A 23,538-nucleotide genomic window follows, 5' to 3' on the forward strand; every position below is an offset into this window, starting at 1 on the left:
CCACACTTGATGTGAGGTTTTGGTACTAGGACTACTGGGCTAATCCAAGGGCTATCTGAGGGTTCAATGACTCCCAACTCCAGCATCTTTTGGATCTCTGTCAGGATACAATCTCTGACACGGTCAGGCTGCCTATAGATGTTATTCTTAACAGGCAGACAATCACCTGTGTCCACTTCAAGGGTACACCAGGTGGTCTGATTGGGTGTCAGGGAGAACATATGCCTGCACTGGTTGATGAATTCCTGCAATCAGTCTGCTGTTGATCAGGGAGGCTGCATGCCAAGGCTACTCCAGCTAATAATCCATCATCAGGGTTCTGAGAGAGGAGATCAGGGAGAAACTCACTCTCTTCCTCCTGTCCCTCATCAGTTGCCATGAGCACGCCCATGTCAGCCCTGTCAACAATAGGTTTCAGGCGGTTCACATGAAGTACCCTGTGGTTGCTTCTTGGAGTACCTAGGTCCACCAAGTATGTGACCTCACCCTTTTGCTCAAGTATAGTGTGAGGCCCACTCCATTTGTCTTGTAGAGCTGCTGGGGCCACAGGATCCAAAACCCACACTTTTTGGCCTGGCTGATTAAGACAGTCTTTTGGTCATGCCAAGATGTTTGGAGTTCTTGCCTGGCCTCCAGGTTTTTGCTTGCCTTCTTCATATACTCAGCCATGTGTGAACGCATGCCAAGTACATAGTCAACTATGTCCTGTTTAGGAGGTTTGAGAGGTTGCTCCCAACCTTTCTTCACTGGACAAAATGGACCCCTAACGGGATGTCCAAACAGAAGCTCAAATGGGCTGTAGCCAGCCACCTTCTGAGGAACCTCACTGTAGGCAGAAAGAAGGCAGGGTAGTAGGACATCCCATTTTCGCCTAAGCTTTACTGGTAGACCCATCATCATACCCTTTAGGGTCTTGTTAAATCTTTCAACAAGCCCATTGAACTGTAAATGGTAGGGTGTGGTCAACTTATAGCTCACTCCACACTCTTTCCACATGGCAGTAATGTAATTAGACATGAAGTTGGTACCTCTGTCCAGAGGCGCAACTAGAGCCAAATTTCGGGGGGGGGGGGCTAAAAAAAATTTCGGGGGGGCTGAACCTTTAATCAGTAGGCAGAGTGGAGCTGCAGGGGCTCTTAGAAGGGGTGAAACAACTGCAAGGCCTAATTAATATTCAAATGGTCTTTTAAAGACCTGTGAAACGTTCGGGTGTGGCTCTGTGTGTGCCCGAGATCTGTCTCATCCCGGGCTGCCACACACGACGGGGGGGCTGAAGCCTGGTGAGTTCAATGGGTGTTGCGCGCCTGCCTCTGTCTGTTAAGATCTTTTTAAGGAAGCTCACCCTGGAAAAGATTTCCAGGAGGGCCCTGGCCACTATAGGAGCTGTAGTGGTTCTAAGGGGAATGGACTCTGGTTACCTAGTGGCACAGTCCAGCACCACAAGGATATAACTGTGCCAGATGCTTTTGCAGGTTCAGGGGACTAACAATGCCAATCCCTACCCTTTCAAAGAGGACCCCAACCACTGGAAGTGGAATTAATGGGGCATTTGTGATGCTACCTGACTTACCACTGGTTTGGCAAGGAGCACAGGAGCGACAAAACTCCTTCGTGACCTCAGACATATGCGGCCAGTGAAAGTGAGGGAAAAGGCCTGCCCCAAGTCTTACTTTGCACTAAGTGTCCTGCCAGAGTAATACCATATGCTAGGGAGAGCAGGAAACCTCTAAACATTTGGGGTATTACCAACCTTCTGGTGGAACCAGGCTTGGGGTCTCTACCCTCTGATTATACAAGTCCTTCTTCCAAGTAGATCCTATGGGACCCACTAATATTCCCTGTTGACTCAGCAGCAGTTTGCTGCCTGAGGGGTTCAAGAGGGGTTGCTGCTCTGAACTCAAATCTGGCATGGAAGGGCCACCTGCTCCCAAGAACTCAGCCTGATCAGGCCAAGGTTCCCCTGGGGCAGCACCTTGACAGAGGCTAAGATCATCTCCGTCAGAAGACTGATCTTCACTCAGAGTCTGTGACGAGGATATCGCTTTATCCTTCCTGCTCCCTCTCTTGGTAGGCACCTGGTCTATTTTTCCAGGATCCAGGGCCTGTTCAGTGGTAAGCTGTTTGGTCTGCCCTCACAGGATGCCCATCATCTTTCTGCAGCAGCTCTAAGAGCAGCTTAACTTTGGGGTTCCCACCTGCCTTTATCTTTTTAAGTCTACACAGGGCCCTTAGTTCCTGGAACATTAGACCACTGTACTTGGCAGACTGGAGTACACAAGTATCCCCAACTAAAACCATGGTTCTAGTGAGCTGTTGCACCTACTTAACCTAGTGAAAACTAAACTCTCTGAGGTTGGTGAAAGGATTGTGCTAGACCCTTAACTACCCAAGCCTAAATTCAATAGAATTTACTTATTCTAATCTGTATTATAGGTGCCTAGGATTAGTGATGGTTTTTCAATAAATACACACCAGGATTATCTGGTAAAACAATGAAGGCATTCCTCCCAACTGCTGCACACAAATGTGAGAAGCTGGGTTGGTATATGGTGTATGTTAGACCTGGCATCATTGGCGTGAGTCTCCCTTCCATTTTGATGGATTGCCTCCTCTGTTTTGATATGTTTTTGCTGGATTTACATTTTGGGCACTGTGCCAGTGCTAATCAGTGCCACAGTGCAAGTGCTCCCTATGTTAAATGTATGTACTAATTGGTTATTCCATGATTGGGTTATTTAATTCATCTGTCAGCCCCTAGTATATTCACCATGTGTGCCCAGGGCTTGTAAATCAAATGCTGCTGGTGGGCTTGCAGCACTGGTTGTGCCACCCACAGAAGCAGCTTGTAAAGTGTGTCTCAGGCCTGCCATTGCAAGGCCTGTGTGCAGTCTAGCACTGCCATGTCGACTTGGGCAAGTGCACCCATTTGCCAGTCCCTAAACCTCCCCTTTGCTTCAAATTAGACACCCCTATGGTAGGCCCAACGGCAGGGTGCATTGTAAGTATAAGGTAGGACATGCTCTGATGTGTGTAGCATGTTCTAATAGTGAATGACAACCATTTCCGTGTTTTACTATTGAAGGCTACCTTTCTCATAGGCCAGAATGGGCAGTTAGATTATTACATTCTTATAATCTAACTGACTCAGGGAACATGGTAGAAATTCGAATTTAGTATGCCTTAACTCAGAATAATAAAGTGCATATTTTAGTAAAGTTTATTTTTATATTCTGTGTTTGCAAATACCACTTTTAGAAAGTAGGTATTTGCTTGCCTAACCATTTCAGCCTGCCTCTGCTGGGTTCTGTATTCCTTGTCTGGGTTTGTGAGTGACATTGCTGGGGGATTCCAGGAGACAGGCTGGGGCAGCCCAGTGGTGAATAGAGAGATCTTCATCTAGATGGGAGGGAGGAGGTGCACCTTGGAATTGAATAGGGCTGGGCCTTCCCTCTACAATGCTGGCTCCACCCCCTGTGGCTTGTCTGATGTCTCTGCCCTGCCCTGTGAAAGGAGAGGAGGAATCATGTCAACAGAGTGCTCCATAGCTGTATCTTCCCTCCCCTGTGTTGGCTCCACCTCCTGTGAGGCGGCTGATGTCTCTGCCCTGCACAGTGAAAGGAAGAAAAGAGTCATGTAAACAAAGTGCTCAGGAACTGGTTTGAACTAGGCAGAGGCCTCACTGTCTTCTGAAAACAAACGATTTTGGGGTATAAATATTGGGACCCTGATCCCAAGAAATTAGATTACTTTTGGAACAAGAAATCTTTCTGCCAAGGAGAAGAACCAAGGAAGCTGCAGGAGTTGTACTGCCCCTCTGCAGTGTGCTGTTTGCTGGGTTAGCCTGCAGTGGCCGTTTCATTGCCAAGGGAAAGGAGAAGGAACTTTGTAAGGACTTTCATCTGCAGAATATTCTCCAAGGGCTTGAACTGTGCTTGCCTCCTGCTGAAGTCTCAGGGACAAAAGACTTCACCTCCAGCTCCCTCCTGAATTTCCTTGCTGGAACTTCTGACTCCAGAAACTACAGAGTCGTCACAAGGCTGCCAGGGCATCATCGCATCGTCATCGCCGCATCAAGGGCGCCATCTTCACGCATCGCAACCGGATCATCGCATCGCATCAAGGCGCCATCTTGAGCACCGCAACGGGCCCACTGGCCGAGAATCTACGCATCACCTCTGCACCGGTAAGGCTCACGACGAGTCCCCTACTCTGTGCAAGCATTGAGGAAGGACGCAACCGTTCCCCCGGGTCACGGAACTGACGCATCTCCCCTTTTGCGAGCCTTTTGTTCACTTTGCGTTACGCATCCAGGTACTTTGTTGAGAACTTTGTCGCATTTACCATCAACTTGAACTAAGAGACTTTAATCATCTTTTAAGTAATCTTAAACGTAGTATTGTGGATTTTTGTCGTTTGTGGTCTTGTGTTTAAGTCTATATAAAGAATACATATTTATATGAAACCTGTGTTGTGTCCATCTGTAGTGTTTTCACTGTATTACTGTGTATATTCACAAATGCTTAACACACTGCCTCTGAGATAAGCCTATCTGCTCATGCCAAGCTACCAAGGGGGTGAGCAGGGGATATTAAGGAGTGTAATCCCCTTATCCTGACTTAGAAGTAAGGGTCCCTATTTGGACAAAGGTGAATACCATTGCCAACTGGAGACCCCCAGATCTAACAGTGTACACATGTGTAATTGAGCACCCTGCACCAATCCAGACAACCTTTATGCCGATTTGAGTGGTCTTAGACAACTTAAGAAAGCTCTCTAAGTGGTAGCTGTGGAGAGCAGCCTTCAGACTTAGTCCAGAAGGATTGTAAAGAAGCTTGTTTTACCATAACATAATCTTATTGATATAGACTAAGTGAAAAAAAAACACACAGTGTATTTATAAAAATATGTATATATTGTATAACACTCACTAACACATACAGTTATCTCCTAGCCGGTGATAAACACAATGTACACAATACTTTTCAATAGAAACAGATAAGTAGCACCTAATACACAGTGGTCACCAGGGGGGAGACCAAACCATATACTAAAATAGTGGTATGCGAACCATGACTCAAGTCAAGACTATACCCAGAAGACGTAGAGGTGCCGGGACCCAAAGAACCACCTAAGGTAAGTAACAAGGAGCCCCTTGGAGGTCGTGTGCAGAGCTGGAACACGGCAGCGAGATCATTGCAAGTCAATGGGTAAGTCACAGTTGCAATTTTAAAGCAGAAGTACCCTTCCTAGTGGACCCCGAAGAAACCTAGTGGAAGACAGAAGGTTCGAGAGTCACTCCACCCGTGGATACCTTAGGAACCAGGATACCGGCCCATGTGGAGCCGGGTGCATAGGTGTGAAGTGGCATCAGAAACGTCAGTTAAACCCAATGGAGCACCTCAGGAAGATGCCGCTGCTGGAGAAGAAGAAAGTGTCCGGTTAACCCAAATGTGGATTCAAGTCGAAAATTTCCTGAAAGCAGAGGGGACAGAGTCTATGCCATTTGGAAGGGACCAGGAGGCACGGAAGATGAATGCCCACCAATGTCCGGTGCTGCAGGAGAGTTGACAGTGACCTTGGAGCTGCAGCTGTGAGGACCAGGCGATGCTGTGGATGACCCGCAGCTGATCAGGAGCTGTCCCACGTCGAATGTGGAGAGTTGAGGAGTGTGTGCCCATCAGGAGCACCAACAAGCCTTGGCAACTGCAACCAACGTGAAAAGCGAAGAAGGTGCAATGTCGGGACCAGCAAGGTCCAGGTGACTCAGCACAAGCTGGGGAGTAAGGGAAGGCCCTAGCAACCAGGGGAGCCCAAAGAATATGAAGATGACCCTCAAGATGCCCTAGGCACTGGAGTCACGAAAGAACCTCGAACAGCTCACCAAAGAAGCAGGCCCACGATGCAAGTGATGCAGTGGGGAAGAAGATCTTGGCCACTGGAGATGCTTGTAGTTGGGGCTACTTGGAGCCCAAAACTCTTGATGGAAGGAAGCCAACAAACCTTTGCAATATAAGATATATTATTCCAATGCGCAAAGCCTATTGGGAATATAGGAACTACACTCGTGGAGAAGTGTGGCTCAGGGGTTAGAGGCGGCAGACCCGGAAGCTGAGATCGGCCCTGGACCAGGGTTCAATTCCCCGCCTCGGCGGGTCTTGGGCTCAAAAATTCCACGGACTCGACAATTCTCGCTCCGGTGCCTTCTCGACTCACGGGTTCACACTCTGCGGCTCTGGGCAATAGCTTGCTTAATCTCCACAACGGCCCCTCGCGGCGGGATGCCTGGCTTTCACCTTGTGGATACCCTGCCGGGGTTATCTCACAGGGGAATACCAGGACGGGTTCCCTAAGCAAGCGCCGGGAAACCCTTTGTGGGTAGCTGTGCGCTATATAAGCTCAAATACATTTACATTTACACTACATGGCGCCCAACGTTTGGTAAGGCACTAATTTAACGCTAGATACTAAAGTAACTCAGTCGTGCTTTTCACTGAGACCCCTTTTCCCCGTAAAATACTCCAATAGACGTCTGGAGTGGGTTAAAGGATAAAATATCCGCCATAACTGAGTAGGAAGAAAATCCGTTGTATTCGTTTTTGGTTTGTTCAACGTTGAAGGATACAGTGTTCCAAAATATTGTGCACCTTGTCTTTGTTTCCTTGAAACTTGCTCTGCAAACTTTCTGTCAACAAAATGTCGACTAGTGACAAAGAAAACGGTGGAGATGCAGTAAATGCAAACCAACCGGGTTTAAACCTTACAGGTTTCCAAGAAACTGATGCGGATGCTATAATCATCCCAGAAAATCCAAGGAAAACAATCACTATAAAGCTTATACAAAATGGCCTATCATCAAGAGGTGGTAGGGTAATTTTTGTCATAGAGGCACATGAATATCGGCAGACAGAGGTATTCTATTCATGGATTATCTTCCAAGAAGCAAATCCAACAACACGTGTGTTCCACTTCTACAAGATAGAGGAACCTCTAGTGGAATACACTCCTTTCAAGGACATTGAAATCCGACTAACTTACCAAGAGCATCAGCTCTGGTTTAAAGGCGCCCTACAACATCAAAAGCACATTACCAGGCTCGGTCCACTAGGTAGACCAGGAGCAACATGGCCGGTACTAGCCAGCTATACACCACATCCTAACATTGAAAGAATGATAGATGTAGCACTATTAGCTCAGCTAAAACAATTAATTAAAATACTTAGACAATTGGTACAATATGTCATGTGGACTCTAACAGTCCAACCTATTATAAGAATTCCACAACACACCCCTCATCAGGGGAATACAAACAAAATAACACCACAGACTATACAATCGGTCATCGGTAAATTACCCACAAAAAGGGAACAAATTCCATTATGGTTAGCTCAAAAAATTACTCAAATAGAGGCAGTATTTCCAGATAGTACACCTCATGAGAAACACAGGATCCTAACAATCTGTTTACCAATGGGGATTGCACCACACCCAGAGGACTGTGACACTTGGGGTACAGTCTTTGCTCCAATCTACACAAAAACACATGGTGTTCCGTCCATGGCAGGAATACCAGACGTCCTGCAACAGATTCAAAATGAATACGGGGCAGAGCCTGCTTTAAATCTCTGTATGAAGTTACTGAAGGATTTCAGACAGGTCTCAGCTGTAATATTAGCTAATATTAAAGGTGAAGCAGCATCCGTGGCAATCTGCCAAAAACTATAAGAACTTGATGTAACTGAGCAACCATATGAACTGGCAAAAATAATAGAAAAATCATATGAAGAACTAGGAAGAGATAGTTTGGGTGGGAAACCAGTTAAGCCTGAACTATCAGAAAATCCTGAAAAAGTTTTTATTATAAACACTCTCACTACTCCTAAAAAGAAGTGGGAAAATACTAGACAGACACTTCCTAACGAGAAGCGTTCTCAATCCAGAGGTAGGTCTCCTCAAAAGGAGCCCTCTGAAAAGAGGTATAATCTCAGAAACAGGGATAATTTGAGAAAATCTTATAGATATCAAGATACTAATACACGTTCCTCTTGTACCTTTCAGACTTCCTCACAGAAATCGGAAAGAAGAGGACAGGCTGAACACAAGGAAGAACACGTGAAGTCCAAAGATGATCAACACGTTCCAAAAAATAAGAAAACTCAATTCACCAAGAAGAAGGGAGCAAGTCTAAAATCAGACATGCCGAGGATCTTGAGGACGCAACTCAAGAACGGGGAGTGGGCCCAGATAATGCTGGACAGTGCAGCAGAAGTTACTATAGTTTGCAAGATCCTGAAGGATCATCTGGAGACAGTGGGCCTGAATGAATGTATTCAAGTTGAAACTGCCGATACCAGGGTTAGTGTACCCCATAAGTTATATGAAGTAACACTCAGGATAGAGGGGGACATATCTAGAAAATAAGAGCACTCTTTTGGGAAAAACTGTCTAAGGGTTATGACATCCTTCTAGCTGAAAAAGACTGGCCAGCTATATTTGGCAGGGAGTGCCCACATGGTGAAGAGATCATTATGCCAGCCTTCTCAAATATTATTCCAATTCATACAAAATACACCTATGCCAGAAAGTGGGCTGTGGCCCAGGCTCCAGCATTATAGACATATCATGTGGGATGGGATGAGGACTCTCCTCACCATAAGATCCAGTTAAACAATCAACCAACTGCTCAGAGGCAGTATCCATTTAAGCAAGAAGCTAAAAAACAGATCAGGGAGGTCTTAGATCAACTTGAATATCAAGGGGTGATTGAAAGATGCACCTCATCAATGAACAATCTTTTGTTTCCTGTCTCCAAACCAGACCATACATATCATCTAGTTTTGGACTACAGACATTTAAACTCCTGTTGAAAACCGTTGCAGTACAAAATGCACACAGTGCAGCACTCATGAATAACATTGTGCGCAAAAAATATAAAACCACATTAGATATTTCTAACTATTTCTTCTGTCAAAACATTGCACCAGAAAGCAGGTACTTGACCGCTTTCTCAATAATGGAGACACAGCGTCACTTCTGTCGTCTCCCCCAGGGATTCAAGAAAAGTCCAGGGTTAATTTCAGCCAGAGTAACAGAGTTACTACAAACGTATGATGATGAGGCATTATCTTATGTCAATGACATCTATCTTACAGACGATGACTTGGACAGGCACTTGAACAGGGTGAACACCATAATACTTGGTTTTGCATCTGAAGGGTACAAATTCAACTTTAAAAAATCAAGAATTGCCCATCTCAACGTCCTATTCCTAGGATACGAACTTTCAAGTGAAGGCAAAAGCCTGGCAGCAAACTTTTTAGAGAAATGTGTGCTGCTCCAACCTCCAAAAACGCTGAAAAACTTACAGTCAATTCTAGGCTTCCTGAATTTCGGAAGAACTTACATTCTAAATTACGCAGAAAGGGTTAAACCTCTCTACGAATTAATAAAACCTGATTTCAAAGCAACTAATTGGACTCAAAAACACACAAAAATGTTGTGTTCAGTGCAAACAGACATGTTAGCAACAACCCATTTACAGACACGTGTAAACGTACGCAACCTTGTGATCCGAATCATCCCAGGAAGATGCGGATTCACATACCTAACCTTTAATGAAGGTGAAAAGGTACCAATAGCTTATAAATCACACTTGTACACACAAGTTGAAATGAAATTCACTTCAACAGAAAACAATCTGACAGCGGTTCAAACTGCAGTAGCAAAAGAGAGCTCTCGCACAGGGAAAACGCATAAAAGTCGTTACTCCTGTACATGCCTTGGCAGTGGCGTAACGAAACTTGAGGGGACCCCCCTGCAAAGCACATGGAGGGGCCCCCCCCCGGCGGCACAGCCCACCACCTACCACTTTGCCCTACCATCGGGCGCTCCTCTGCTGTTGTTCATCTTGGATGAGAGTAAACCATCCTGTGTCGTGTGGTTAGGTTTGCCGTAATTTCTAGCTGACAAAATAGCAAATACAAGTTAAAAGCACTTTAAAAGTTTTTTATAGTTGTGTAAACTAATTACATGATAATTGTCAGGAATATCAGGGCGGCTTGCGGTCTAGGGCCCGCCCCACGGCATGAGCTATGCTCGAGGTATTTGTGTGGGAAAGTTCACAGTTTTCCCTCCAGGGGGCGCTGGTGGTTCGCTTGCACAACCTACAGTAACATATGTTGATGCATATAATGATGTGTGATGTAAATGTACTTGGAACATGCTCTTTATACCCCTTAGTTTGCCTAATGCGTGAGATTTGACTGTCTCACGCGAAATGAGTGAGGTTTGGCAACCTCACGCGAGATGCGTGAGGTTTGGCAAGCGGTATTGAAAACCTCACGCGAAATGCGTGAGAAACGGCAAGCGGTCGCGTTTAACATCGGGCGTAGCCACGTTAACGTGCGCGACCACGCCCAGACCTCTTTGCTCACTATTCTAGAGATCTTGAGGGTGTAGCAGCGTCTACCTGTAGCTCTGAGTGGAGTTCAGAGTTTTGGAAGCATTTTCTTGGACTTTGCTTCTGGAAGTGGTTGGCAATCCTTTTGAAGGTCCTTTGGGAAGGCGCAACCTGCTGTGGAGGTATTTGGGAATCCTTTGCAGTACCAGTAAGTTGGATATCTGAGGCTTAGGTTTCTTCAGCCACGCCCTGTGTATCAGTAGAGTAGGTCGTACTCTACAGGTAGGACATTTTAAGCTATTTTCTGCGCCAATATTTAAAGTTCATTATAGTAAACTTATTTAAAAGTGTTTTTGAGTCTTTTATCTGCGCAAATTACACATTCTTTGTTCTCTGTGAAATAATTCTCTGAGAGCTTTGGCTCTAACTTGTTGGGTCTTTTTCTTATGGTTTCTTTGGTCGCAATCCATAACCGTCGCAGTACGAATTGACATTACAAAAGAAAGAATTATATTGTTAAAGAAAGAATTTTCAAGTGAAGGTTTTGAACTTGAGATTATTTATGTAAAGACTGCACTAGAGATTATTCATGTAAAAGTTTATGTTTTACTAGGCGAAGAGACATTTTTGACTGTCATTGTAAAGTGGTTATTTACAAGAAAGGTGTCATTCTGTCAGTGTTGAATCTGAGACCCAAATGTGTTTTCTTTTGATGCTTAATTTAAAGGAATGATTTCATATATGTTAATTTGGAGTTAAACCCAGGTTAAAGACAAAAGGTCTTTTATTGAGGGGTGAAATTTTAGTTCTTTAAGCTGTTGCAGAGTTCTTAGAATATCGGTATAGATTTGCAACACTAACTTTTCCTTTTCAGATCTCCTTCCCTGCTGTTCCCTACCCAACTCCCCTGACTAACTTTTCCTTTTCAGATCTCCTTCCCTGCTGTTCCTTTCCCAACACCCTTTTCCCCTCGCTTGATCACTTCAATATTCTGTGTATTTACTACAATCAGAATTGGAGGTATCGAGAGGTGGGCCCCTATATCAACTCGACAGATCCTGAGGAAGACCTCGTCTGACAGAATAGTGAGCCCACAAATTCTTTTCCTCCTGATCTGTCGGAGTTGCTATAATGGCCACCTTAGATGATTTAATGGCGGTAATTGTAAAAATGCAAACTGATCTAAATGAAACCATGAATGCAACTGCGTTATTGGCTGAGAAAGTGGATAACATTCAACTTCAGAATACACCATTGCCTGATGAAGTTCAGGATACAGGTTCAAGAGCTCCCACTAATATCTCTGTTACTGTACCCCCGCAAATTCCTTTAGCATCCCCAGAACGTTTTACTGGAGATCCTTCTAAGGTGCAAACCTTCTTGACACAAATTGAGTTGCACTTTTCTTGCAGGCCTGCAGCCTTTCCCACTCCTCAATCTAGGATTGCGTTCCTTATATCCTACCTGTCTGGAGATGCCGCTACTTGGGCGGTTCCGTTGGTCAGACAGGATAGTGCCTTATTATATAACTGGAGACGTTTTGTAGGGGAATTTGAAAAGGTGTTTGATAGGCGAACTGTAACTTTATCTGCAGACAGGGAATTATTGCAATTAAGACAAGGAAACAGAGACCTTATTTCTTATTTGTCCCATTTTAACAGACTGGTGGCCGAAACCTCTTGGCCAGAAGAAAAGAGAGCTGCTCTTTTTTATCAGGGTTTGCGGGATGAGTTAAAAGATGTTCTTGCACAAATTGATCCACAACCTACTGCATGTTCGGATTTGATTAATCTAACCTTACGACTGGATCATCGGCTCTCTGAAAGAAGGTCAGATAAAAGAAAGAGCGAGAAGCCAAATTGGAAGAATGAACCTAGATCTCGGACTCAACTATCTCACTCCGAATCCAGTTCAGAACCAATGGAGATCGGAGCTCTTAGACAACCATTATCTAAGGAAGAAAAAGAAACCCGACGCAAAAATGGACAATGTCTTTACTGTGGTCGCAAAGGACATTTCGTGAAGGATTGCTTGATGAAGCCAAAAACTAAGTCCTTCAGTGCAAACAAGGCGGCAATCCTAGAAAAAACAGATCAAACGTCGGAAAACTAGTTTGCCCGAGATGTTTAGAAGGGGATCTCTTGGGTACCATCGCTTACCCTTCCATAAACTCTTGTGTGTCCAATTACAAAGCTCATTTCAGGTTAGCAGTACAAATTCAAGTAACTCTTAAGATTTGGCAAATGGAAGTTTTAATTGACTCTGGTGCTACTGGGAACTTTGTTGATCTAGACACTGTACAGAGACTAAGTATCATTTGCGAGAAAAAAGAAACTCCAGAAATTGTCCAAGCAGTCGATGGGAAGGTTTTGTCCGGAGGGCCAGTTACAATGCAAACCTCAAAAGTGGTTATGATCTGTGAGGATTCAAAGAAACAAAGACATTTAGAAGAAGTGCAATTCGATGTGATCCAAGCTCCTCAATATGGGTTTATTTTGGGCATGCCTTGGCTCTGCTTGCATAATCCTCTAATCGATTGGCAAAAAAGAGAACTTGTATTCCTCTCAGAGTTTTGTCAGTCATCTTGTTTAAAAATCTTGGAACCAATTGTAAGTAAAATCGCAACTGCAGAAGAAAAAGAGACAATTTTACCCAAAGCATACAGAGAATTTCAGGAGGTGTTTAGTGAAGAGAAAGCAGCAAAACTTCCACCTCATCGAAGCTATGATTGTCAGATTGATCTTCTGCCAGGATCATGTGTACCCAATTGTAGAATTTACGCATTATCAGAAAAAGAAAACCAACATTTGAGAGACTACTTAGACCAATATCTAGAAAATGGTTTTATCCGTCCTTCTAAGTCTCCAGCTGCCTCCCCTTTGTTTTTTATTCCAAAAGCGAATGGGGAATTAAGAACTTGCATCGACTATAGGGCGCTGAATAAAATAACCATCAAAAATAAATATCCATTGCCGTTAATCCCTGTCCTTTTGGATCAAGTCAAGACAGCAGTGATATATACCAAACTTGATCTCAGAGGGGCTTATCACTTGGTACGAATCCGACAAGGAGACGAGTGGAAGACTGCATTCAAAACTCGATATGGTCTGTTTGAATACTTGGTAATGCCATTCGGTCTCTGTAACGCCCCAGCAGCATTCCAATTCTTCCTCAATGATGTCTTACGAGAATTTTTAGATCTATTTGTTATCGTCTATATCGATGATATTTTAATCTACTCAAACTCTGTGGAAGAACATGAAGGCCATGTAAAACAAGTTTTGAAAACCCTACAAAAACATAATTTGTATTGTAAACTAACAAAATGTGACTTTCATGTATTTGAAGTGGAATTTTTAGGTGTCCTACTCACCCCAACAGGAATGAAAATGACTGATCGAAAGATCCAAGCAGTAGCTGAGTGGCCTATTCCAACTTCAGTCCGGGATGTACAATGTTTTTTGGGTTTTGCAAACTTTTACCGTCGATTTATTGATCACTTTTCTGCAGTAGTAGCTCCTATCACAAGATTACTGAGAAAAAAGGTAAAATTTGAATGGTCTTCCGAGGCAAATGATGCATTTCAGAAACTAAAAAAGGCGTTCACAGCAGCTCCAATTTTAATGCACCCGGATGTTAAAGAACCTTTCATAATCGAAGCAGATGCGTCAGATGTGGCAATTGCAGCTATTCTTTCTCAAAGGCATCCTAAAACTGGTCAAATGCATCCGGTGGCATACATGTCACGAAAATTGAACTCAGCCGAACAAAACTATATCATCGCAGAAAAAGAGTTACTTGCTATCCTAGAAGCCTTCAGAGAATGGAGACACTACATCATGGGAGCTAAATTCACGGTAACCGTTTACACGGATCATAGGAATTTGCAATTTATGAGCTCAGCCAGAATGTTGACACCCAGACAGCTAAGATGGATGATGTTTTTTGCAGAATACGATTTCGTAGTAACTTATCGTCCTGGTCAAGACAACAAGAAAGCTGATGCTCTTTCTAGGAAAGATTCTTCTTTGCACAGGTTCGAAGGAGATCCACAAGCGATCATAAGCCCAGATAAAGTACTTTGTTTGATATCAGCCGATCAATTTCTAGAGAAAATACACGAAAGCTTCTCTCCTAATCAATGGAAAAAATGGGAGAATAAGGAAGAGAATCAAACTATCAAAGAGGGATTACCATTTCATGGAAGGCAAATCTATCTACCAACCAAAGAACTACAAAGAACTGTTTTCAGTTGGTTACATTCTCATCCAATGGCAGGACATCCGGGTCCGAGGAAGAAAGTGGAGAAAATACAAAGATTATTCTGGTGGCCAACTCTGCAGAAAGATGTGACTCAAATGGCTCAAAACTGTGAAACTTGTGCAAGATTCAAAACGGATCACAGTAAACCAAAAGGTCTGTTGCAAGTGCTACCCACTCCAACCAGACCTTGGGAACATATTTCCTTGGACTTCATTACAAATCTTCCGCAAAACAGTCAACATTCAGTTATCTTGGTAGTTGTAGACAGTTTAACAAAGTACGCACATTTCATAGCTTGTAAACAATTGCCTACAGCTGGACAGTTAGCGCAAATCTTTCTAAAAAATATCGTGAAACTACATGGACTGCCTTCAGTATTGATATCGGATCGAGGTTCTCAGTTTTCATCCAAGTTCTGGCAACAATGGTGTCAATGTCTACAGATCACGTCAAATATGTCAACCAGTCATCATCCTCAAACGGATGGTCAAACCGAACGATTAAATCAAACCCTGAAGCAATATTTGCGATGCTATGTAACAGATTCAAAAGAGTCTTGGTTGGATTTGCTATGGTTTGCTGAGATAGCCTATAACTCATCACCTCATTCTTCTACAGGATCCTCTCCTTTTGAGGCCCTATATGGCTATATACCAAAAACAATTCCTCTAAATCTGCCCAAAGAAGAGACCAATGCACCCGCAGTTCAAGAGACAGTGCAAATTATGCAGAACATTCATCAGAAAATTCACAAAAGGCTATTACAAAGTAAAGAGAAATACAAGCAGCAATATGATAAGCGTCATCGAGCAGGACCAATGTATTCTTCTGGAGATAAGGTGTGGTTGTCCACTAAGAACTTACAATTTAAACACAAAAACATGTTTCGTCCCAAATTCATTGGTCCATATTCAGTGATCCGTCAAGTTAATCCAGTGACATACAAATTGCAACTTCCCAAGAACTTGCGGATTCATCCTGTATTTCATACGTCATTGTTAAAGCCAGCTAGACAAGGTGTAACCCCCAAACCTGCACCGATCCTGATTCAGGGCAATTGGGAGTATGAGGTGCAGAAGATATTGGATTCTAAACGCAGAGGCACGAAACTATGTTATCTGGTTTCCTGGAAAGGTTACGGTTCTGAGAATGATTCTTGGGAACCGGCAGAACATGTTCATGCCCCTCGGTTGTTACGCAGATTCCACCTCCTTCATCCTTCTAAGCCGGGCCCTAGACCGCTCTTGGGAGGGGGAGGTACTGTCAGGAATATCAGGGCGGCTTGCGGTCTAGGGCCCGCCCCACGGCATGAGCTATGCTCGAGGTATTTGTGTGGGAAAGTTCACAGTTTTCCCTCCAGGGGGCGCTGGTGGTTCGCTTGCACAACCTACAGTAACATATGTTGATGCATATAATGATGTGTGATGTAAATGTACTTGGAACATGCTCTTTATACCCCTTAGTTTGCCTAATGCGTGAGATTTGACTGTCTCACGCGAAATGAGTGAGGTTTGGCAACCTCACGCGAGATGCGTGAGGTTTGGCAAGCGGTATTGAAAACCTCACGCGAAATGCGTGAGAAACGGCAAGCGGTCGCGTTTAACATCGGGCGTAGCCACGTTAACGTGCGCGACCACGCCCAGACCTCTTTGCTCACTATTCTAGAGATCTTGAGGGTGTAGCAGCGTCTCCCTGTAGCTCTGAGTGGAGTTCAGAGTTTTGGAAGCATTTTCTTGGACTTTGCTTCTGGAAGTGGTTGGCAATCCTTTTGAAGGTCCTTTGGGAAGGTGCAACCTGCTGTGGAGGTATTTGGGAATCCTTTGCAGTACCAGTAAGTTGGATATCTGAGGCTTAGGTTTCTTCAGCCACGCCCTGTGTATCAGTAGAGTAGCTCGTACTCTACAGGTAGGACATTTTAAGCTATTTTCTGCGCCAATATTTAAAGTTCATTATAGTAAACTTATTTAAAAGTGTTTTTAAGTCTTTTATCTGCGCAAATTACACATTCTTTGTTCTCTGTGAAATAATTCTCTGAGAGCTTAGGCTCTAACTTGTTGGGTCTTTTTCTTATGGTTTCTTTGGTCGCAATCCATAACCGTCGCAGTACGAATTGACATTACAAAAGAAAGAATTATATTGTTAAAGAAAGAATTTTCAAGTGAAGGTTTTGAACTTGAGATTATTTATGTAAAGACTGCACTAGAGATTATTCATGTAAAAGTTTATGTTTTACTAGGCGAAGAGACATTTTTGACTGTCATTGTAAAGTGGTTATTTACAAGAAAGGTGTCATTCTGTCAGTGTTGAATCTGAGACCCAAATGTGTTTTCTTTTGATGCTTAATTTAAAGGAATGATTTCATATATGTTAATTTGGAGTTAAACCCAGGTTAAAGACAAAAGGTCTTTTATTGAGGGGTGAAATTTTAGTTCTTTAAGCTGTTGCAGAGTTCTTAGAATATCGGTATAGATTTGCAACACTAACTTTTCCTTTTCAGATCTCCTTCCCTGCTGTTCCCTACCCAACTCCCCTGACTAACTTTTCCTTTTCAGATCTCCTTCCCTGCTGTTCCTTTCCCAACACCCTTTTCCCCTCGCTTGATCACTTCAATATTCTGTGTATTTACTACAATCAGAATTGGAGGTATCGAGAGGTGGGCCCCTATATCAACTCGACAGATCCTGAGGAAGACCTCGTCTGACAATAATAAAAATATTCAAAGACAGATTTGCCATGTTGAAAAACAATGGTGGGAATTTTCCAGGCATTCTTATCCAAGTATCAATTTATCTCCCAGTCATAATCTCAAAACATGAACAAATAGCCAGTATTTTTGCAGTGCTAACAGAAGACAGAAGGGGGTCATAAGGAAAACGGTGAAGCAATGGCAGCTGTACCCTGTTCAGAAAACAAGTTACCAACTAAAATCTTAAAAGGGCCTACTTGGCCTCTCTTCTTTCTGTGTTCAAAACACTGTGACTCATTACTTATAGTAACTTGTTGATGGGGATATGAAAAGACACATCTGCGGTCGTAAACACTACATACAAAAGCCGATTTTTAAGAGATGAAGGGGAATCACATAGGTTGGTTCCTTTACTTTATCATATGCAGCATACAGAAACCAAGAGGAGATGGGGCAGGATATATTAAACGCTCACCTGTTTGTTGCAATTCCATTTGGAGGGAGCCCAATAGGGTAAAACTTGAATACATACAGGGACAGAGCAAATTAGTAAATGAAATGGGATTCCTCTAAGGGTATTGTGTTAACCTGAAGAATAAACATTGCAGATGTGGGATATATGTTAACGCAACCCTCACATAAGTTGGAATACAGTAATAATGCAAGAATGAGAACATGAAAGGTTGACAAGAATGTTCTGGACATAAGCAAATGTTATCAAGTTATGTTTCTATCACCCTCTATCATTCCCTTCCCCTCCTTGGGCTCCATGACTAAAAGGTAAAGTATGGAGAAGGGGTAGGTAGCAGCAGTGGTTGTGGCAGACAAGCCTGCACCGCAATTACAGGCAGTCCATCTTAGATTAAACTACAGTCATCAGCAAAACATTTCTTCCACTGAGGAAAAACAAACATTGGCAAAGCCAATAGGTCTGGACTATAATTGAAAATTCAAGACAGACCTAGTGCTTTGCCCATGCAAGTTACCTTATGCCAGTCAGCCTCATAATTACAAGCAAAATTGACGCTCAATAGAGTGTGTCAATGGGTGGTATGTGGAACCTATGTGCAAGTGAATATGATGCACGGTGGCAGCCATCTGAGTGCTGCTGTGCGTGACAAGTGTCAAGACTGGCTGCACAGATCAGGAAAATGAAATGGAATACAAATTTGAAAATGACAATCAATGCTGAGGAGAATGAGTGCATGAGGACCTACATTGGAGTTTGGTTTCAGATTCACAGGACTCTCTTTTGGCTGGCAAAGCAAAACTGAAAGGTATCCAGCTGTTTTGTGGTTAAAAAACATATTTTGCCAAATGTATTTTTTCTATTTTATGTTATACTAGACGGTGGGCACATGTATTCGTTTTAATCAATGTTTAATGTAAATTTGTAGCTTTACCTGAATACTAATCTAGCATTAATTTCTATGTCATTTCCATGAGAAGTTATTTACATATTTCTCCTTACTTCTATTAGTTTAATTCTTTCAATACTCTTCCTCAGGGAGGACTATGGTCCGGGCCTTTTGTAGCACAAGGAAATGGCCTCAGGACAGGTTGATCTGGGGTGAGACCATATCATTCATCTTTCAAAATTCTTATTTTGCGTACATAAAGCCCTCGAGCTATGCCCATAATTCTCGGTTACCCTTTGTAGTTACACTGGTCTTTCTTAGACTAATGACCTTGAAACCGGTAGAGGGGTGTCACAAAAGGTGTCAATGTTTCCACTGACTGACTCCATTCCTCCATTGTAGGCATTTGGTGTGACTACCCTCTTTGATCTGCCTGCGTCCTGGGCTATTACAATACAGTTTGCAGTATTAGAAAAGCAACCGTATGTATCTTAGACCAAGGCTAAATACCCCATAATATATCCATAGCTGCCAAATGTTGAGTGTGCTGATGTGCTTGTGCATGTGTGTGACATTTAAATATGAATCCAAATGAGTGACCCCACCAATGTGGGGAGAGAAAGAATGAAAACTTGGAGAAAAAAAGAAGAATCAGATAAGGTGATCTTGAAGAGGAGCTTTGAATGGACTGAAATGATGGAAAGCCTAGAAGATGAAAAGGGATAAGTGACTGGGTGGATGGATGAGTAAATAAATGGATGGGTGAAAGGGTAAATGGCTGGATGGATGAGTGAATAGATGCATGGGTGGAAGAGTGGATGGATGACTGTACAGATGGATGGGGTGAAAGGGTGGGTAGATGAATAATGGATGGATGAGTGAAAGGATGGATGGTGGGATGGATGAGTGAAATGATGGTTGGAAGGCTATAAGGTGGATAGGTTTGTAAATGGTTGAATATGTTTGGATATAAATGGGCACATAGATGGGGGGACAGAATGAATAGTGAAAGACTGAATGATAGATAAAATAATGATTACACCTTGTAGCACCCATTTTCTTAAGTAACATTTCCTATGCATTGACTTTCACGTTAATATGAGTCATTGTCTCTATATAATGTAGTGATGTAACGCACTCCGGCACCCTGCCCTACTAACTTATATACTATTGCGCAACCACCTCTGACATGTCTGTAAAACGTACCTTTTGTCCCAAAGTTTTGTCCTGAATTTTGACCTTTTGTCCTGAATTTTGTCTCTTTGTCCTGAATTTTTACACTCATGTCCTGAATTTGCACCTATGCCAGTTGGTCACCCTAGGGTCGGGCAGGCCGCAGAGAAGGCACTGGCAGCAGGGCAGGGGGAGGCTAGGATGTGCCACAGCCACACCCAAGTCTCACGCGCACGCCACACTTTTAGTAATGCAGGCCCTGCATGTGCACGATAAATTCAATCAGGGCAAGGATGTTCATTCATTGGTCACCAGCCCCAAGACCGCGTACTGCGCAGATGCGCCGCGGAGAGAACTGAGTGCGCACCTGCCCACACCATTCATTTAATATATTATAAAAAGCGGCAGAGCCTCACCGGCCCAGGCACCAGTCTGCCATTCACTGCCACTCACTGACACTCTGCTGCCAGCTGAGCGCCACTGTCAGACTGCACACCTGGAACTCTGGGAGGCAGACATGAGGCATAGTTGACCCGGGGTGGGCGAAAGGCAGTATTGAGGTCAGAGACCCTCTGGATGAATAGCTCCCTCAAGGGTCTCGAGGTGCCTGAACTTTGAAGCAGACTCACTCAGTACCCGGTCTTCTCTGCCAGCTTGGTTTGAATCTCAGGCTTTCAGCCTTCACATCCGAATCTCACGGGGCAAACCGGAGGGTGTGGGCAGGAAGGAATACGTTGGAATTTAGAATGAAATGCAGCGGTCAACGCTAAAAGTTACAGGAATTAAACTGTGAAGGCCCGACCTCTCCTCGAGGTCGCAGCTCGAGCTTTCTCACCCCAACGCTGCGCCCAGCAGAGCCTCACCGGGCCCGCGCACCTATTAATGAAGAGGCTCAGAGGTCAGGGCAAAGGCCCGGCCTGGGCCCGCTCGTGCGCACTGTGCAGCAGTAACTAGCCACCATTTAATTATAATGAGAGAGAGGCACAGGCCCGGCTGGGCCCAGGCCTGCGTGCTGTGTGTAGTGCCAGTGTGCACTGCACCATTTAATTTATTAAGAGGCCGGGCGTCGTTAATTCTTCTTGATGGGGGACCCTGGAGCATGGGGGTGCCCCCGCAACGCAGGGGATGCGGGGGCCTGTGTTACGCCCCTGTGCCTTGGAGGCAGTGACAAATGCAAGCATTCCGAATGCAAAAGCTTCACATCCAAGATGGATACAATGGGTTAATTCTCTTGCTGCAACAGACGTTGAATACGTTTTTGACCCCTACTTGAAAACTCATGAATTTCTACAATACGAACAAGAATGTTCTCTGCCCACTGAGATTCTGCCTCTAGAACATTACGGATGTATAATTTATACAGACGGATCAGCACAGCCCGCGATTGGGGGAAAACAACCTTATAGTGCAGCGTGTGCGATTGATAAAGGCCGCTGGAGCGATGGTAAATTCTGACCTATGGTCACAAAAACTCAATCTCTAGGAGACTGTGCAGCTCAGCGAGCTGAAAAACAGGCTTTCAAGATGGCGCTTGAAAATACCGATCGCGAATTTCCTACACTCAAAGTGTGCGATTTGTATTACTGCTTTCAATCTTACAATGAATACTGACAGAACTGGGTTCAAAACGGTTTCAAAAGTGCAAAAGGTGGCACAATAAAGTATAAGTTGCTTTGGGAACAAGTAGTTCTATTGCAGAAAGAACTACAAAAGACTCACATGATTCATACACTGAGTCATCAGCGTGATGGCGTTCACGTTGCAGGGAATTCATTGGCTGATGAAGCCGCGAAGGCAGCTGTGCAAACGGCTTCCATAGCTGCAATCACTCGTTCAAAAACAAAAATAGACGGCGAAACAATGCTAGCTGTCATTGCCACAAGCAAAGGCAACGGTGCATCGTTACCTCTAAACTATCCATTCGAATATGCATACATAATTGATGCCAACTCGGTTCCTTTTGCTCAAATCCCTGGAGTGGGGGATAGGGTAATTCAAAACATGGAATGTAGAGGTGCTTTGATGCAAGATGCACATATGGGAGAGGGTCTGATACATCAAGGGATCTCAAAATATCTACTAGAATTAAAAGAGACGTACTGGTGGCCAGGAATGAATGCCCACATTTACGAATTTGGAATTAATTGTGATCACTGCTATAGAGATCTTAGCTTAGAAAGCTGCCAGATACCTGACTACAGTGTAGCCAGCCCAGTACAGACACCATTGTTAGACAGCATTAGACTTTCTACACACAGACGTCACCATGGACGAAAGCGGTCCCACAACTATTAGGGCAAGATTCATTTGGATGTGGCCTCAGCGCTCGGCTGACACCACAACTGCTATAAAAGATTTGCAAGTCTTTATCGGCACATACGCAATCGGCACGCTACATTCTGACCAGGGTCCTGCATTTACGTCTCAAGCTTACAAGGAGGCCTTGGCCACCTTGGGCGTTGTATTGCGGTACTCATGTCCATTCCATCCTGAGGGAAATTCGGTTGTGGAAAGAAAAAACTGTGACATAAAGCAATGTATAACAGCAAGGGTATTAGGCTCGGGTGACGGGTGGGTCAAACATCTAATAAGTGTCCAAAGTAGTCTTAACAATCTGCCAAGAAATTCTCTGGGTGGAATCACTCCATATGAAATCCTCTTTGGTACTAGAATGATAGTCGAAGACCTCGATCGTCATACTTCAGTGGTAGAACAAAAACCCTTTGATATCAAAGAACATTTGGCTGTTTTGCAGGACTTAAATGAAACAAGAAGTCTAAGCAACACATTACAGAAGCCAACGACCACTGAAGAAAAACCACCTGTCCCAGCAAGACCTGTCTGGATTCCAAAGATTGGGGATCTGGTCAGAGAGAAAATCGTGTATAAGAAGGAATTTGGGCCTTTTTACAGAAAACCAGTACCTATTTTAGCAATCCACGGATCAAGAACAGTGTTACTGCCGCCCCTTGCTGGAAGAAAGGAGAACCGGTTCGTATCAATCGATCTGGTAAAACCACATCATGTGGCCGATAATAAGTAGTAGGCCAAGTGGACTCCAAAGATGTAGCAGACGTCCAAATCTGGCTACTATCCAAGAGGATCAAACTGAGAGACTCATCGCCTTTGAAGAATCTGCAGTAAGAAAAGGACTATGCAACAAAGCCATGGAACTTGTGCCTCTTGAAACCCAAATAACAGTTCGTCAAGAAACTCCCGTCTACAATGATGTAGCATCTGACTATACTAATATGTCAACGGACCAAACAGCTCCAGCGATTTCAAAAAATCGGGATGCAATACCAACAATTGACAGAACTGCCTTTGGCTATTTCATCAATTTTGATACTTTTTCTGAGGATCCCAGTGAGCCCGAAATAATGCCAGCAAATAAAACTTTCAAGGAACAAGTAACGGAACTTTCTCACCAGCTTGCAAATATATATCTTGTTTCACCATGGATTGAATTTTGGATTGTGTTAGGTGTACTTTTTCTCCTACTATGGCTCATTCTTGTTTTAAGTTTGGGAAAGCTGATAGATGGAAAATATAGTAAAATGGACACAGCAAGTAAGAACATCAACCAGCTCCTGAAGCCAAACAAATCATCTCATCATGAATAAAGAGACCTGTCATCAGTAAACATCACCACCGTTCCTCTA

The sequence above is a fragment of the Lissotriton vulgaris genome (assembly GCF_964263255.1).
Source record: "Lissotriton vulgaris chromosome 9 unlocalized genomic scaffold, aLisVul1.2 SUPER_9_unloc_1, whole genome shotgun sequence".
Taxonomy (NCBI): domain Eukaryota; kingdom Metazoa; phylum Chordata; class Amphibia; order Caudata; family Salamandridae; genus Lissotriton; species Lissotriton vulgaris.